General features: G+C 46.1%; 1 protein-coding gene across 4 annotated transcripts in view; it reads right to left on the reverse strand.

The window, feature by feature from the left end:
• Positions 1-1075: 1075 nt before the first annotated feature.
• Positions 1076-14007, reverse strand: part of LOC149357424 (uncharacterized) — a 61238-nt gene continuing 48306 nt past the window's right edge. For 3 of the 4 annotated variants that reach the window (XM_089584649.1, XM_089584646.1, XM_089584650.1), the window contains 4 exons: positions 9285-9347; positions 8739-8787; positions 5083-5143; positions 1076-1128 (listed from right to left, as the gene is read on the reverse strand). The gene's annotated coding sequence lies outside the window, so the exon portion shown is untranslated. Of the gene's footprint in view, positions 1129-1196; positions 1877-5082; positions 5144-8738; positions 8788-9284; positions 9348-14007 lie in introns of those variants that run through there. The other variant, XM_089584647.1, reaches the window with a different exon arrangement.

Here is a 14007-nt window from a genome sequence, read left to right on the forward strand (position 1 = left end):
TGTCCAATGACTCAGGGAGCCAGTTATGTGCCTTGTCTTTTCTCAAAATCAAGAGAGTGTCAACCTTCTGCTAGCTTTGAGATAAGTAATACGCCGTGAATATGGAGGCTAAGATCAGAGGATACTAAACACATCACACAAATCCCTCGACATGCATCTTGGTCAACAAATCATGCACGGCAATCCCTGCAGACCTTACAGCGACATTGAATATACCTTGATAAAGCTACTAGCACAGCACAGAAAAGGCAAGGGCGCCTATATACTCAATATATATAGTTGCCCCAAACAGCACCACATAGCCTTCAATGCGATCTTTCTTAAAGCACTAAGAGCGGCCCAAAAAGCTCCCCCAGCTGTAGTTGGCGACTTTAATGCTTCTGACTTAATGCTTAATGCTTTTCTGCCTTTCGCGTCTTTCCTCGGGTAGCCCCATGGGGGGCTAGAAGCATTAAAGTCGCGAACTACAGCTAGGGGAGCTTTTAGGCCTTTTCTTAGTGTAGTTGGCCACTTATAATGCTTCTGGCTACCTATGGGGCCACCCGAGGAAAGACTCGAAAGGCAGAAAACTAGCATCCGCTATCGCTGACATGACCCTGACCCTACTCACCGACCCGCAGCACCCGAAGCGACTCGGCATCAGCATAACATGGGATACTTCCCTCGACCTTAGGCTCATCCGCAATGCCCGCGACTATGAGTGGCTGGCACATAATGGGAGAAACCCTAGGCAGCGATTACTACGTGCTGCAGACCATCTTCAAAAGCAACAAGCACAGCAAACCACGAAGGCTAGCCAGAATTACAGACTGGGAGACATTCAGGAAGGACACCAAACTAGCTACACATCGGAAAAAATAACCGGTTATGAAGATTGGGCGGCCTCTATTCTCGACCTTAAAGAAAAGCTCACAAAATCTCTCGCCACCACGGAGGACCACGTAGCTTTGTTGACAACCAACTGCTACATCTATGGGAACATCGAGGTTATGAAGCAAGACGAAGCGGTAGAGGAAGGACTATGTGCGGCACCGTGGGCATGCGGAAGCGTACACTTGTCTCAGCCTTTACTTACTGTGTCTGCCAGCAATGCCGCTCCAGGAGAGACCGGTAGAACCGTTGTCGCTCCTGTTTCATAGGGTCGTCCAAGCAGTGTTGTGAAGGTGTCGGTTGCGCAACCACGGGACGAACAACAATGAAAAGACACAAAGAAAAGGCATGGGAATGGTATATGCGGGTCATCCCGGGGTAATCTCTGCACATAAGTACAAAGAAGCTCTAACTGCAGTAGTTAACACACAAAACATAACCTTAATTCAGAAACTATAACATCCTTCATTGCCTTATGGGCAGCAGAGGATAAGGCTGTGAAATATGAAGGCAATTAGTTACAGAAGGCAATTTAGAGCACCGGCAGAAGATTCTCAAGGGCACACTCACTAAGTGAGCGAATATGAACAAAGCTCAGCGTATCCTTCAACATTAATTCCACGAAATGGTTAAAAAAGTTGGTTACTCTTCCGGGAAAGTCCGTCTGAGGGGATAAAATCTTTTACTGTCTGTTCAGAGGTCACCGCACTGATGTCATTCGGAGAGCGCTGTTCAAGTGGCTTACCGTGGCATCCACACCACCCACCACTTCGGGCTGTGTATTTATTTGTTTGTTTGCACATTTTTCCTTTACCTACAGTGCCAATTCGCCATTATAGTGAGGGGGGTGATATGTATATTGTTAGTACTGGCAGTGACCTTAAATAATTGCGGCGCAACTTCCCATTTCTTCCTTTTGACATCTAAGATCACTCGTAGACACAACAGTGGGCATTGTGCCTCTTCCGGCCTCCCCTGGACATGACGTAGGCATTGCACACGACTTCTGCAAAAAATTTAGAACAGCAACGTGTGGTGTTGTGTGTCTGTGCGCGCCCCGTCAGGACATGATTTTTGAATTATATGTAAACTTCTCGAAATATGCTGAGACACAATACGGACAGAAATTGCGTCATCGAAGTTTTAGATACTATAATATTGATATTACGGCTGACCAGCAACAAATAACTAGTTTCCTCTTTTCTGATGTACCCCAAACTCTTATCACTATACCACAGAAGCTCTCTTTTTACATAGGAAAGCATACTTTCAAAAATTAGTGGTGGCCTTCCCTGCAACGCCTGGTATATACCATGAGTCGGGCTGTCATCACTTCCCTATATCACAAACATATTTAATCTTTGCCATAGGTCAGTGGTAGAAAGGGTGGCTTTTTTACATATGGCTGCGATGTCGATGAATCAGTCACAAGCAGCGACGCTCATTGATGTGGAACTAGAAGAAGCGCCGCAGGCACTTGATACCCCGACTCCGATGGCCACAGAACCCCAGGCTATGACCTACGCCACTGCAGTACACACTCACAAAGACGTGATCGGGCTTCAGAATGACTACATCAACCAGAAAAGCCCTGAGGACGCAAACTACCTACCATCCACATGCCCAACGAAGCCGTGACCTGAAGCACCGCAGGAGGCCATCTTATTACCCCAACATGGTGATGCAAAGCGCAAGTGGCCGTCAAGGGACACACCTTTCCTGTGACCTTCGTAGTACAACAGCATATTCTCGTGACGTGATACCGGGCACAGATTTCCTTAATGAGCATCAGGCATCATCAAGCTGCATTCCCAGCTCACCACAATTTCGACGAATGAAGCTATCCTTTCGATGAAAAGCAGGATGAAGCATGTTGCCCTGACTGTCCTGGATGAACAAGGAAGCATCCCAAACTGGTCAACCGTCATGGTCACCGCAGGTGGCACGGATGTCAAGAACATGAAAGCTCTCATCGAGGGGAACACGGAATTAGTTCTAGAGCGCAGAATCGGCATCGCAAGAGGCATAGTACACTTCCGCAATGGCCAAGATGAAGTGCTGTAGACGAACTTCAGCGAAGAATACAGGCGCGTTAACAAAGGAACAAGGATTCCTTTCATCGACGAACTATCCAACATTCTCAATGCCTTCACCCTTTCCCGTCCAGACGATTCACCTAAGGAAGATCACAAGCACGTCTTAGACATAAACCAAGTCCTGCCCCAGAACAACCAAGACCAGGCCCGCTGTCTGCTTTGAAGATAGAGTGCTTCTAGTCACTGCCGAACGTTCGACAAATGCCGGTTGCCAAGCATCGTATTGTAACCGACCAGCACGCCAGACCTCTCCTCCAGAGCCCCTTCCGTGTGTTGCCCCGAAATGCTTTGCGACGCCGTCATTCAGCCATCAAAGATCCCCGGGCGGCACCGCTTGTTCTAGTGAGGAAGAAAGGCGGTGCACTTTGATTCTGCGGTGATTACCACCACCTGAACAACATAACAATGGACGTCTACCCTCTTCCTCACATGGACACCACACTGGACTGGCTGTGCAATGCCAAGCATTTCTCATCGATGACCTCAAGATCAGCTACTGGAAATTGAGGTCCATGAAAGAGATCGCGACAAGACCGCATTCATTAACCCGGATGGTCTCTTCGAGGTCAAGGCGATGCCATTTGGTCCCTGTTCCGCACCAGCAATGCTTCAGGGAGTAATGAATAATGCCGTCAGGCCTGAAGTGGCAGATTTGTTTGGTATATTTATATGACATAGTTGACTTTGTCTTGAGCTTTGGAGATCACCTAAAAAGGCTTCAAACAGTACTGGAGGTAATCATGTCATCCACTCTCACATTGAAAGCAGAGAAGTGCCACTTTGACTATGAAGAGTTGCTGTTTCTAGGCCACATTGTTTGCAAAGAGGATGTACGTCCAGACCCCTTGAAAACAGCTGCTATCGCACAGTTTCCACTGCCAGGTGATAAAGCTATACGCAGATTCCTTGTACTGTGCGTGTATTACCGATGATTCTTCAAGAACTTTTCGCACATTGCCGAACCTCTGACCCAAATCACAAAGGCAGACGAGCCATTTAAGTGGGGAGTGCCGCAAGCAGAAACCTTCAAGGAACTTCGGCGTCATTTACAGTCCGCAAACGATCGTCATGCACTTTGATAAAAATGAAGAAATTGAAATTCACACTTACACAACCATCGTGAGCTTAGGCACAGTCTTCGTTCAGAAAACCAATGGGCTAGAGAAAGTAATCGCACCCTCCACAGCATTTAAGAGAAGTATTACCCCCGACAGATCTAGGCAATGATGGCGCAAAGTTACCAATACCGGAGTAAGCATACAATAGGTTGGTTGGTTTATGGGGTTTAACGTCCCAAAGCGACTGAGGCTATGAGAGACGCCGTAGTGAAGGGCTCCGGAAATTTCGACCACCTGGGGTTCTTTAACGTGCACTGACATCGCACAGTACACGGGCCTCTAGAATTTCTCCTCCAAAGAAATTCCAGCCGCCGCGGCCGGGATCGAACCCGCGTCTTTCGGGTCAGCAGCCGAGCACCATAACCGCTTCGCCACCGCGGCGGCAAGCATACAATAGCCCTAAAATCAAAGACATAGATAATAATAGTGGCAAAGAGGGTGATTACACAAAGAACTGAAGCAATGCAGAACATATTCACAAAAACTCCTGCAAGACTACCCCACCGAGCAGAGCAAAATCCTACAATACCAAATCATCACTTTTCAGGTATGCTGCTTTTCCCAACCATCAAGGCATATCAATATATTATGTAACAGTGGCATTTGCGTGGCTGCCACTACCACCCTGCTTTTCTTTCAAAGCAAAGAGTAAATGTTTTCTTCAGAAAGGTTCCCTAAGCTTTTAACAAATGCAAGTGGAATTTTTTACAGTCATCGAACCCAGCCACAGAGCCCACGTTTCAATGGAGGTAGAAAGCAAAGGCGCTCCTGTGCTGTATGATGTAAGAGCATGTTAAAGATCCCCAAGTGGTTTAAATTATTGTGGAGCACTCCTGTTTCGGAAGCTACTGCACTTATGAATGCACACCTTATGTGCCAATGTAAGCTTTCGCTACTGACCCTACAGTTGTTTGCTGGTGTTTCCTGTGCAGTTTCATGATGAAAGAAGCTGAATGAGCACTTCTGGTGCTTCTCTGGAAATGAGCTTGCGACCTCACCTGGAGAACTTCCTGCGCCGTCAGCAGGAACACGAGCAGGCACCCACGTGATGAAAACATTCTAGATGGAAGTATGAAGAAGGAAATATGAATATGGAATACGAAAAGATGGAAGTTCTCAAATAAATTCATCCCAATGATTTTCAACCATGCAACACACGTATTGTATACGCACTTGAAATTACGAATATTAGTTCACCCCACACCAAAGTTCTGTCATTAAAAATGTAGTGATAATGGCGGGCCACCTCCAGCTGCAATCCATTACGATATCTGTCAAAAGATTATCATATTGTACACAAAAGTAGTGCTTACCTTGAATATTCATTAAAGGATGCTGTATCAGGGCATTTATGCAGCGAAAACAAAAACTTTTACTCATGTATTTTCAGCTCCGAACACACCTACCCAAAATTAATTACATCATTAAAAGTTATCGCGTTACACTAGACAGCAATTTTGACTCCAAGCCACACGATAACTTAAGCCCTGAACTGGCAATAGCAGGCTATAGTCTCAAAGCTAAAGGCATTTTTATCTTCCTGTATTATAATCATTTGCTTCTCTCTCTTTCATTCTCATATCGCATACCATTGCAAACCATGGCTTTGCACATTTAAAACCTATTTGTAAACAACTGTGCGACTGGAAGAATTAGCGGTCTGAATAATGCCCTCTTCAGGTCTATTGCATTTGAGCAGTGGTTTATTTTTCAGAGTGAAAATACTTCTCTTCACGTAATCCTCTTAACTGATTGTCTCCATTTCAAACGATAAGGCAATATGTAATAATCACTCATTATGGTTAGGCGTGCTTGTGATTCCTACCCATTACATTAAATATGACACAAAAAAATGTTAATTCACCAGTAAACGGAAACACGTATAGCCAATCACTGTTTCAGTATCATGGTTCAAAATAAGAAAAACCTTGCCGATAGAACTCTGCTTTCAACGTGGCGTTCTCCACAAATAGGTTCCATCTTTAAAAGGTCAGTTAAATAACTTGAGATGCCTACATGGAGCCAATGCTTTGTAATCAAATTATATCATTCCTGCATTGACGTGTGTTTTCTGTTATTCCAACTGATTACACTATTGTTCAATCCTGTTTTGTAAGCTGCTGCACTTATGCATGCATACCGTATGCGCCAATGCATGCTTTCGCTATTGACGAAAGAGTTGTTTGCTGGCGTTTCCTGTGCAGTTTCATGATGAAATAAATTAATTGAGCATTTCTGGTGCATCTCTGGAAATGAGCTTGCGGCCTCACCATGCGTACTTCCTGTGTCGTCGACAGAAAGACGACCAAGCACCCACGTGCCGAATGCACTCTAGATGGAAATATAGAGATTGGTTTGGTTTATTTGGGATTAATGTCCCTAAGCTACTCAGGCTATGAGGAACGCCGTAGTGAAGCGCTCCGGAAGTTTAGACTACCTGGGGTTTTTTAATGTGCACTGACATCGAAGAGCACATGGGCCTCAAGAATTTCGCCTCCATCGAAATTCAGCCGCCGCGGCCTGGATCAAACCCACATCTTACGGGGCAGCAGCCGAGCACCGTAACCACTGAGCGACCGCAGCGGGGTACTGTTAGAATTCTTACATTTGCTGCTCGAGGACGTATGGCACAACTGCTACGTTACAATGCTCGAGCATCACTGGGAAGATATTGTTTGGTGGCTTTGAATTTTCTACATTTATATCTATAGCGGATTTTTGAAACACCGTGGAACTGGCTGATGGTACGTTGTCTCCGCAGCCAGTACACGGTCTTAACAAAAAAATTTTTTTCATGAAACGAAACAAGTCTGAGGCAAGTAAGGCAAGACCGATGCGCTCTGTCACCGATTTGCACATATACGGATTACGAGCAATCGGCGTCTGACAAGATTAAGTGATGCGATTAACGCTGCATATGTGATCGTCCTCACTTTGTGGAAACAAGCGCCCTCTTATTTTGTTGCGTTCTGTTGTTTTCTTTTGGGGCTTCTCTTATTTAGGCTTCATGCGTATGAATGAAGGTAGCGTTCAGCTCTGAAAGCAGTGAAGCGCACATCTCTGCAGAGCGCACATTCAACATTCAGGCTGTAGGTTTCGAGCACTGTGGTTTCAGGTTGCAACTTCATCAGCGATCCAGCTGCCATTCTAAACGTTCAAGCAGAACAGTGCGCACAAGTACGTGTTTTTTTTCGTGCGCTTTTGGAAGGAAAAGAATCGGGAATAACCCAGCCAGCGGACTGCGCAACATAGAGCAAAGTGCGCATTTGGTGAGAAAATATTTGCTAACGCACGCGCGGCAGTCATTGAAATGTCGTGATAATAAACGTTGCCATGTCTGCCCGGACTGACGTGCTTAACATGGAAGTTGATGACTGGATGGCTGTCGCAAGTTTGGCCCATCGCGGCACGGATGGAATGTCTCGTGTTGTAATCTTGTTTGCGCCATAGTGGTACTGCCGCTCGTTATGCAACACTTACCGTTTTTTTGTCTCCTAAATGGGAGTTATGTGTGCTGTGGCTACAAAGCTCGTATCACGTTAGCGCAAGCAGCTCTTGTTTGAGAAAAATTCGCCGTAACAAGGAGTCAGGGGAGATGATACAACAATGTTGCTGTTCTTCATTGATGTTTCCGTTTGTTTGCTGATCCCGCGACACGCTGCGACAGGCGGACAGGACAACGTTTTCTTCCACTGTGCCCGTTTATCTTCAGCTATATTGCAAAGTGGTCGGCAGGTACTCCCAGTAAAATCTACAACTTCGAACTCTTAAGCAGGCTGAGCCCACACCAAGCGGGATCCTCGTCAGCCTCCGACTATTAAAGAGTCTAGCACCCAAACTACAAGTTTCAGAGCCAGGCCAGAACCCGCAACCAAGTGAAATATCTGCCTCCAGCTCTCAAAGAGCCCGGAGCTTGCAACAAGCCGGATATCTGTCAGCCTCTGAGTCATGACCGTATAGGACCGTTTCGTAAGGTTTAAAGCGGGTCACTTCATACACTTCCCTTAGGCAAACAATCATTTGGCACAAATTTTAACATCCTGCCCGTTCAAACTTTCAGGCTCTCGAGCTGGGCTTGCAATGTCATCGCCTGCAGCACTAACAGCGTTCGTGCGGGCTAAACTGCCAGTCTCCAAGGATGTGGATTGAAAACGTGGTCTTCTTCATCTTCCATTTCTGCGCGTGAAAGCGCCATCAGAAGACCATGCAGCAAGCCGCACGAAATGACGGGAGATTAGAAGCAGTGAAATTAAGCTATAAGGCCCACTGATATCGCTATGTAATTAAGCGACCTACAATATTCCTTGCCCTGAGTCTATTTATGTCAGTGCACGTCAAAGAACCCCAGGTGGGAGAAATTTCTGAGCCCTTCACGGCATCCCTCATAGCCCTCATAGCCTGACATTAAACCATCACAAACTATTTTTGAAAATTTTTGATAGCCTTCCCTGAAACAACTGGTATATATCTAGGGAGCACTAGCCTTTATGCCCTTCGGCTTAGGAGTGCTGAAGATCACTAATAAAGTCTTTGGGCTGTAGCTGCCCATTTTAATCCAACAGAAATGCCATCTGGAGGCATTTGCATTGCAGTCCTTTAAATAAACATCATCTGCATGCTTCTGAAAAAAAAAAGTGATATCATGGATACTCACCCCTCTAGTTCAGGACAAGCAAGGCTAAAAATTCTCAATTTCAGGGGAGCTGAAAAGAAATAAACCCAGAAGTGCACGTTTATACGCAGCTTTCAATCATCTGAGGATTTGCAGAAAAGGCTTAAAAGTGTTTAGAATACAAGAAATCTAGAAAAAGAATCTACCCTACAATGAACTCAAGTAAGTCTGCTCGGCTACTGACTTCATCAAGAGTGAAACAGTAAAGAGCCATTACGTCCTCGAGAAGGGCCGCATTTGAAATTGTGAAGTAGCAAATTCAAAATTACACTGAGAGGCCAGCTGAAAATAACTTCTATGCATACTCAAGCCGAAAAAAGCAATTTCTTTGAGACTGGAGAGTTAAAAAGACATTGCTGAATAAGTCAGGCACGGATATCCTTCCAAAGTTTTAACAAATGAAGGGCATAGCCTCTCCTTGACATTTTTGGCTGTTTTCATCGTTAGAACTGGCAGTGACCTTAAATAATTGCAGCCCAACTTCCCATGTCTTCCTCTTGACATCTAAGATCACTCGTAGACACTCACAGCAGTGGGCGTTGTGCCTCTTCGGGCCTCCCCTGTACGCGACGGAAGCGTTTCAGACGACATCTGCAAAAAATTTAGAACACAAGACCCTAAAATTTCTGGCACTGGGTAAGTGAAACGCGCTTTCGACTCATCTTATTTTAAATTTTCAAACTGGAAAAACCTTCGCTTGCAAGCCCAGATCTCAATAATTCTTTTTGAACTTGTCTCTGGAACGCGTGATGATATCTAATGATATTAATCGGTACTCAGGAAAGCATCGCAGCGCACCTTTAAAGAGACGCCGAAAGAAATGCTAAGTCAGGCTACACTGATACGTGGTAGGCTTTTCTGAAAGTATAATTTTCAACGAAAGCAGTGCCTTTCGCAGAGGTGCGATCATTGTATGTGGTAAATTTTGTCCAAAAATTTTTGAGCACCGAAAATGCCAACAAGTTGCAAGTCAGACCCTTGTCACACGGGTGCACTTAACCAGTTTCCGCTAGCTGTGGTTACTACTATCCACACAGCAATCAAACTGCGGTTATCGCGAACTGTGCTTGGCAACCTCGGTTTAGGTCACTAACGGAGAAGGTGGCGGCATCTATAGACAGAAACTGCCCGTAGGTGTCAGAGCGAGAAGTGGACGAGGTGGCCCGCTTCAAGAACATACTTTCCTTTGCACAAAATCATGTTTCAAGAGCAACAAATCAAAATAGGCAGTGTGTATAGTATCGTGTGATGACACTTTTATGCAGAGTTCGATATCGTCCGAAGGTGCAGTAACAGTGCATTGCAGCAACGTCCCACGGCACTCAAGCTAATCATTTTACCACATTTAAACTGAAAAATCTGCGGTCCCTGCTGCGGCGTTTAAGTAGGTGACACATTCGCAACGCTCGATGCAAGCGCCACCGTCAATGGCGCTCTGGTGTGCTACTCCAAAGTCATCGCTAGGCCTCACTTGTTTCGTATCGAAGCCACAGAGGACGGCGCCTTTGAATTGACCAAAACTATGCTACATTGTCTACTTATGGCACTGCCTCACTGACAACCTCATGGTTTCATATTAAATGAAAGATATATGATTGATTTAAGCGACACCTTAGCAGTGGCACTGGCGTGCAAGCAGATTGGGCCAGTTGCACTGAAATGGCGGCAGCTGCTATGGGGCTGGGAGCATAAAACTACCTTGTATTGCAATTATTACTCCTACCAGCAACTCGGTACAGGTCAGCAGTCCTCAAGGAGGACTGCTTCATTTTTGGCATTCCCGTAACCCAGAGCTTATCACTGTGTTCGTTGCAGCGCAACTCAGAACGGTGGCGAGCCTTGTGACGACAACGAATCATGATTCGAGATAACCGCAGTCAAGTTTGGTATCTGTGTTTAGACTCCCTGAGTGACTGTAGGTCAACCAACACCAACGTTTCAGCATCAGCAAAATTTCAACAAACATAAAAAAAAATGGTGGCTAACAGAGCAAGATGGTCATCTGCATGTGCCATCTGTGAAGTACGATCGTTGGCTAGACTTGGCACATAAAATGCAGCGGCAAGTTCAAAGTGCATCATTATGCGGGGAATAAATTGGCAAAATTCAGAGGTGTGATCATTACACGATTGCAATCATTATGAGATTAACACTAAGTGGCCCGCACAAATCTCAGCATAACAGTGCAATGCACTTCAAACAAGTATGATATGATTATGACTGTACCACTACAGTCAAATGCTGAAGGCAACATACAGCAGGCAATGTCGAAATTTCTAAGCGCGATTGGTAGTTGTCTGAGCCAGGCCTAAATGACATTAAAAAGGGTAGACAAAATAGAACTGTTGGTCGACTTCATTCTGTTGTAATACTGAAAACATCTCAGTACCCATGTCCAACAGTCTTGGGAAACAATTATGAAAGGTGAAAGATTTTAATATATTATTCTGGAAACATTAAAGAGCGCTTGCAGAAGAATGCAAAGGCATCACGTTGGGCCCGATGTCACTGCATTATGAACTCCATTTTTGGCCGCAGTCTTCCTCAGCCAGGAGGCACAGCTGCAGTGATGAGTAATTGAAGGAGTCCTCCAAATAGCGAATGCAGAAAAAGCAAACACTGTTCCTAAATAAGCTTGCATGAAAGAACATTTCATCAACCTCCTTAGTTCGAAAACCTGGTTGAATTAGTTGCGTTGTCATTGCCACCTGCCACTTACAGGGGTACATATTTTAAAAAATACTATCACTATTATTATATAGGTTTTAACATGGGCAATGAAAAAGGTTTTAGCGGAAGGCTCCGGATTAATTTAGACCACCTCGGAATCTTTACCGTGCAATGACATTTCACACCGCAGGCCGTCTCTGGGTTTCACCTCTATGGAAATGTAGCCACTGCGGCCTTGATTGCCTGCCACCTCCATGCACTCAGAAGCAGAGCACCACAACCATAGCCACCATGGTTTTTGTTTGTGGTAGTTTAGAGTGCCAAAGCAAAGCGGGCTATGAAGGACACCATAGTGAAGGGCTCAGGAAATTTTGACTACCTGGGGTTCTTTAACATGCACTGACATTGCACAGTACACAGGCCTCTAGAATTTCGCCTTCATTGAAATTCGACTGTTGTGGCCAGGATTGAACCCCCGTCATTTGGGTCAACACCCAAGCGCCCTATCCAGTGACCACCGTGGCGGCCGTACCTAAGGCAACAAACGTACTGAGCACTGCACTCTCGAAGGAAAAATGCTCAAGAGCGTAGTACTACTGCAAGAACGTAGCTTAAATGCCGCCTTTTCACATAGCCTAGAATAAACATAGTATGCATGACTATGCATATGCAAATTAAACACTACGACACTAAATCGCAAGTAATTTTTACTTCATAAAAACCAATAAAATTTTACCACCAGTGGCGTTCTTGATAAACTGTTCAAGGTGGCAATCAACCACGACACTGCCAGTACTATAGCTACATTAAAAAAAATCAGAAAGGACCAGCAAACGACAAAGAGGAGAAGAGTGATTTCCTCTCCACCATCGGCAGAAGATCAGAAAGGGCACATTCAACACACATTTAATCTATACCACCATCAGGAGTACACCTCTTTAAAGGGGTAGAGACATCAAATTCCAAGGTTGTACAAAAGACTGCCATACGTTTCCTTTGTATGTGAGGACCATAAGAGCGAAGTATTCAATTTAAGGGAGGTCTAGAACATATTTTAATTTCATTTTAAAGTTTGTGAAAATGCTCACTCTTGAATTCTGAGCCATCGCTAGTGCATCAATGTGACGTAGGAACAGAGAAGAAAACACAAGCAAGTATTTCCTACGTCATTGCACAGTTTTCTGACGTACGGGACCAAGTTTTGCGGTTTCGCGGCCTAGTAACCTTGGTTACGCACGCTCGCTGCACGCTCGCGAGTGCGACGGTGCTTTACGCCCGGCGTTGCCGCAGGCGATGTCGTTGCCGAAAGATCCACTTTTGCAGAGGCATATTGCCCGTGCTCTAATGTAGGAAGCATTCTCTAGTATCATGGATGTTATGTATTTTCTTGTGCGAACGTGAAGTACGCCGAGCATGCAGGCCGGCCGGCCAGCCTGGATCCCATCTGTCGGCGTCATAAAAAGGAGCTAAAGTGTGTTCTTGACGCAAAATAATAAACCCTCGGATAAGAAATGTGAAAAATGTGTCATTTTTGAGGATCGCTGACGAATACTGAGCTGCTGGCAAAGGTAACGACTGTGATACGAGCAAACTTTTTGCCACAACCGCCTCGCAGCTGCCGCTGGCCCGACGTTGCGGTCCGGCTCGCCTGGCGCCTGCTCGCTTCGCTGCTGAAGACGTCGTGGAGATTTACTATACTATTATTTTATTGTGAGATGATGCTGTTGACAGTAAAGCAATGTGTAGAGTAGGCCTTTTATTATAGCGCAGGCGACTTCCGAAGCGCCGGCCGCTGCGACTTCGATGCGGAAGAGGCTATAGGCCTAGCGACGACCACGGCAACCAGGCAGCAGAAGAGCTCGTCGCCCGGAGCGCCCGCGAGCGATGCCATTGCCGAAAGCTCGAAACATAAGCAGGCATGCTTTGTCGCTGCTCGAGCAGTCTTTCTGAGGGACTGCTGTACGGTGGCGAAGTGCGACACCGGTTGCGGGCGGAGCTTGGGTAGAGCGGCGCAGCGATGCTCACCGCTCCGTGTCCGTGTTGCAGTGGGGCGGCAGTTCTAAAGCGACGATGTGGCAATATGGCTTGATGAATGTTGCTGCGCGTGCATTATTTGTCTAAATAATGATTGCACTTCGCGCTCTGAGCTCGCTACTTGTTTTTGGTCGGAGAATGTTTTCGCTCGGCCACTGATATGCCCAAGGCACGTCGGGCAACGGGTCTCGTTTTGGTCGGCGGCGTTGTCACACTAGGACGACGCTTGGTCGTTGGGGCATCGTCGTCGTCGTCGGTGCAGTGTGACTGGCTAGTCTGGGAACGACCAGGTTGGCCGACGAGACCGTCGGCGTCGCTGTCGCGTCGACCTCGGGATCCCGTCGGCCTAGTGCGAACGCGCCTGAACTGCGCGCTGGTCCCAGGCTGCCCTAGTCGTCGCTAGGCCTAGGTGGTCTCGCTTCCGCAGTTGACGGCGCTTTGGAAGTCGACTGTGCTATAATAAAAGGCCTACTCTTCACATCGCTTTAGTGCGAACTTGTTCCATAATAGAAGATAAGTTCGATTTCCACGACGCCTTCATCAACGG

The sequence above is a fragment of the Amblyomma mixtum genome, chromosome 3, assembly GCF_055824585.1.
Source record: "Amblyomma mixtum isolate Tamu chromosome 3, ASM5582458v1, whole genome shotgun sequence".
Taxonomy (NCBI): domain Eukaryota; kingdom Metazoa; phylum Arthropoda; class Arachnida; order Ixodida; family Ixodidae; genus Amblyomma; species Amblyomma mixtum.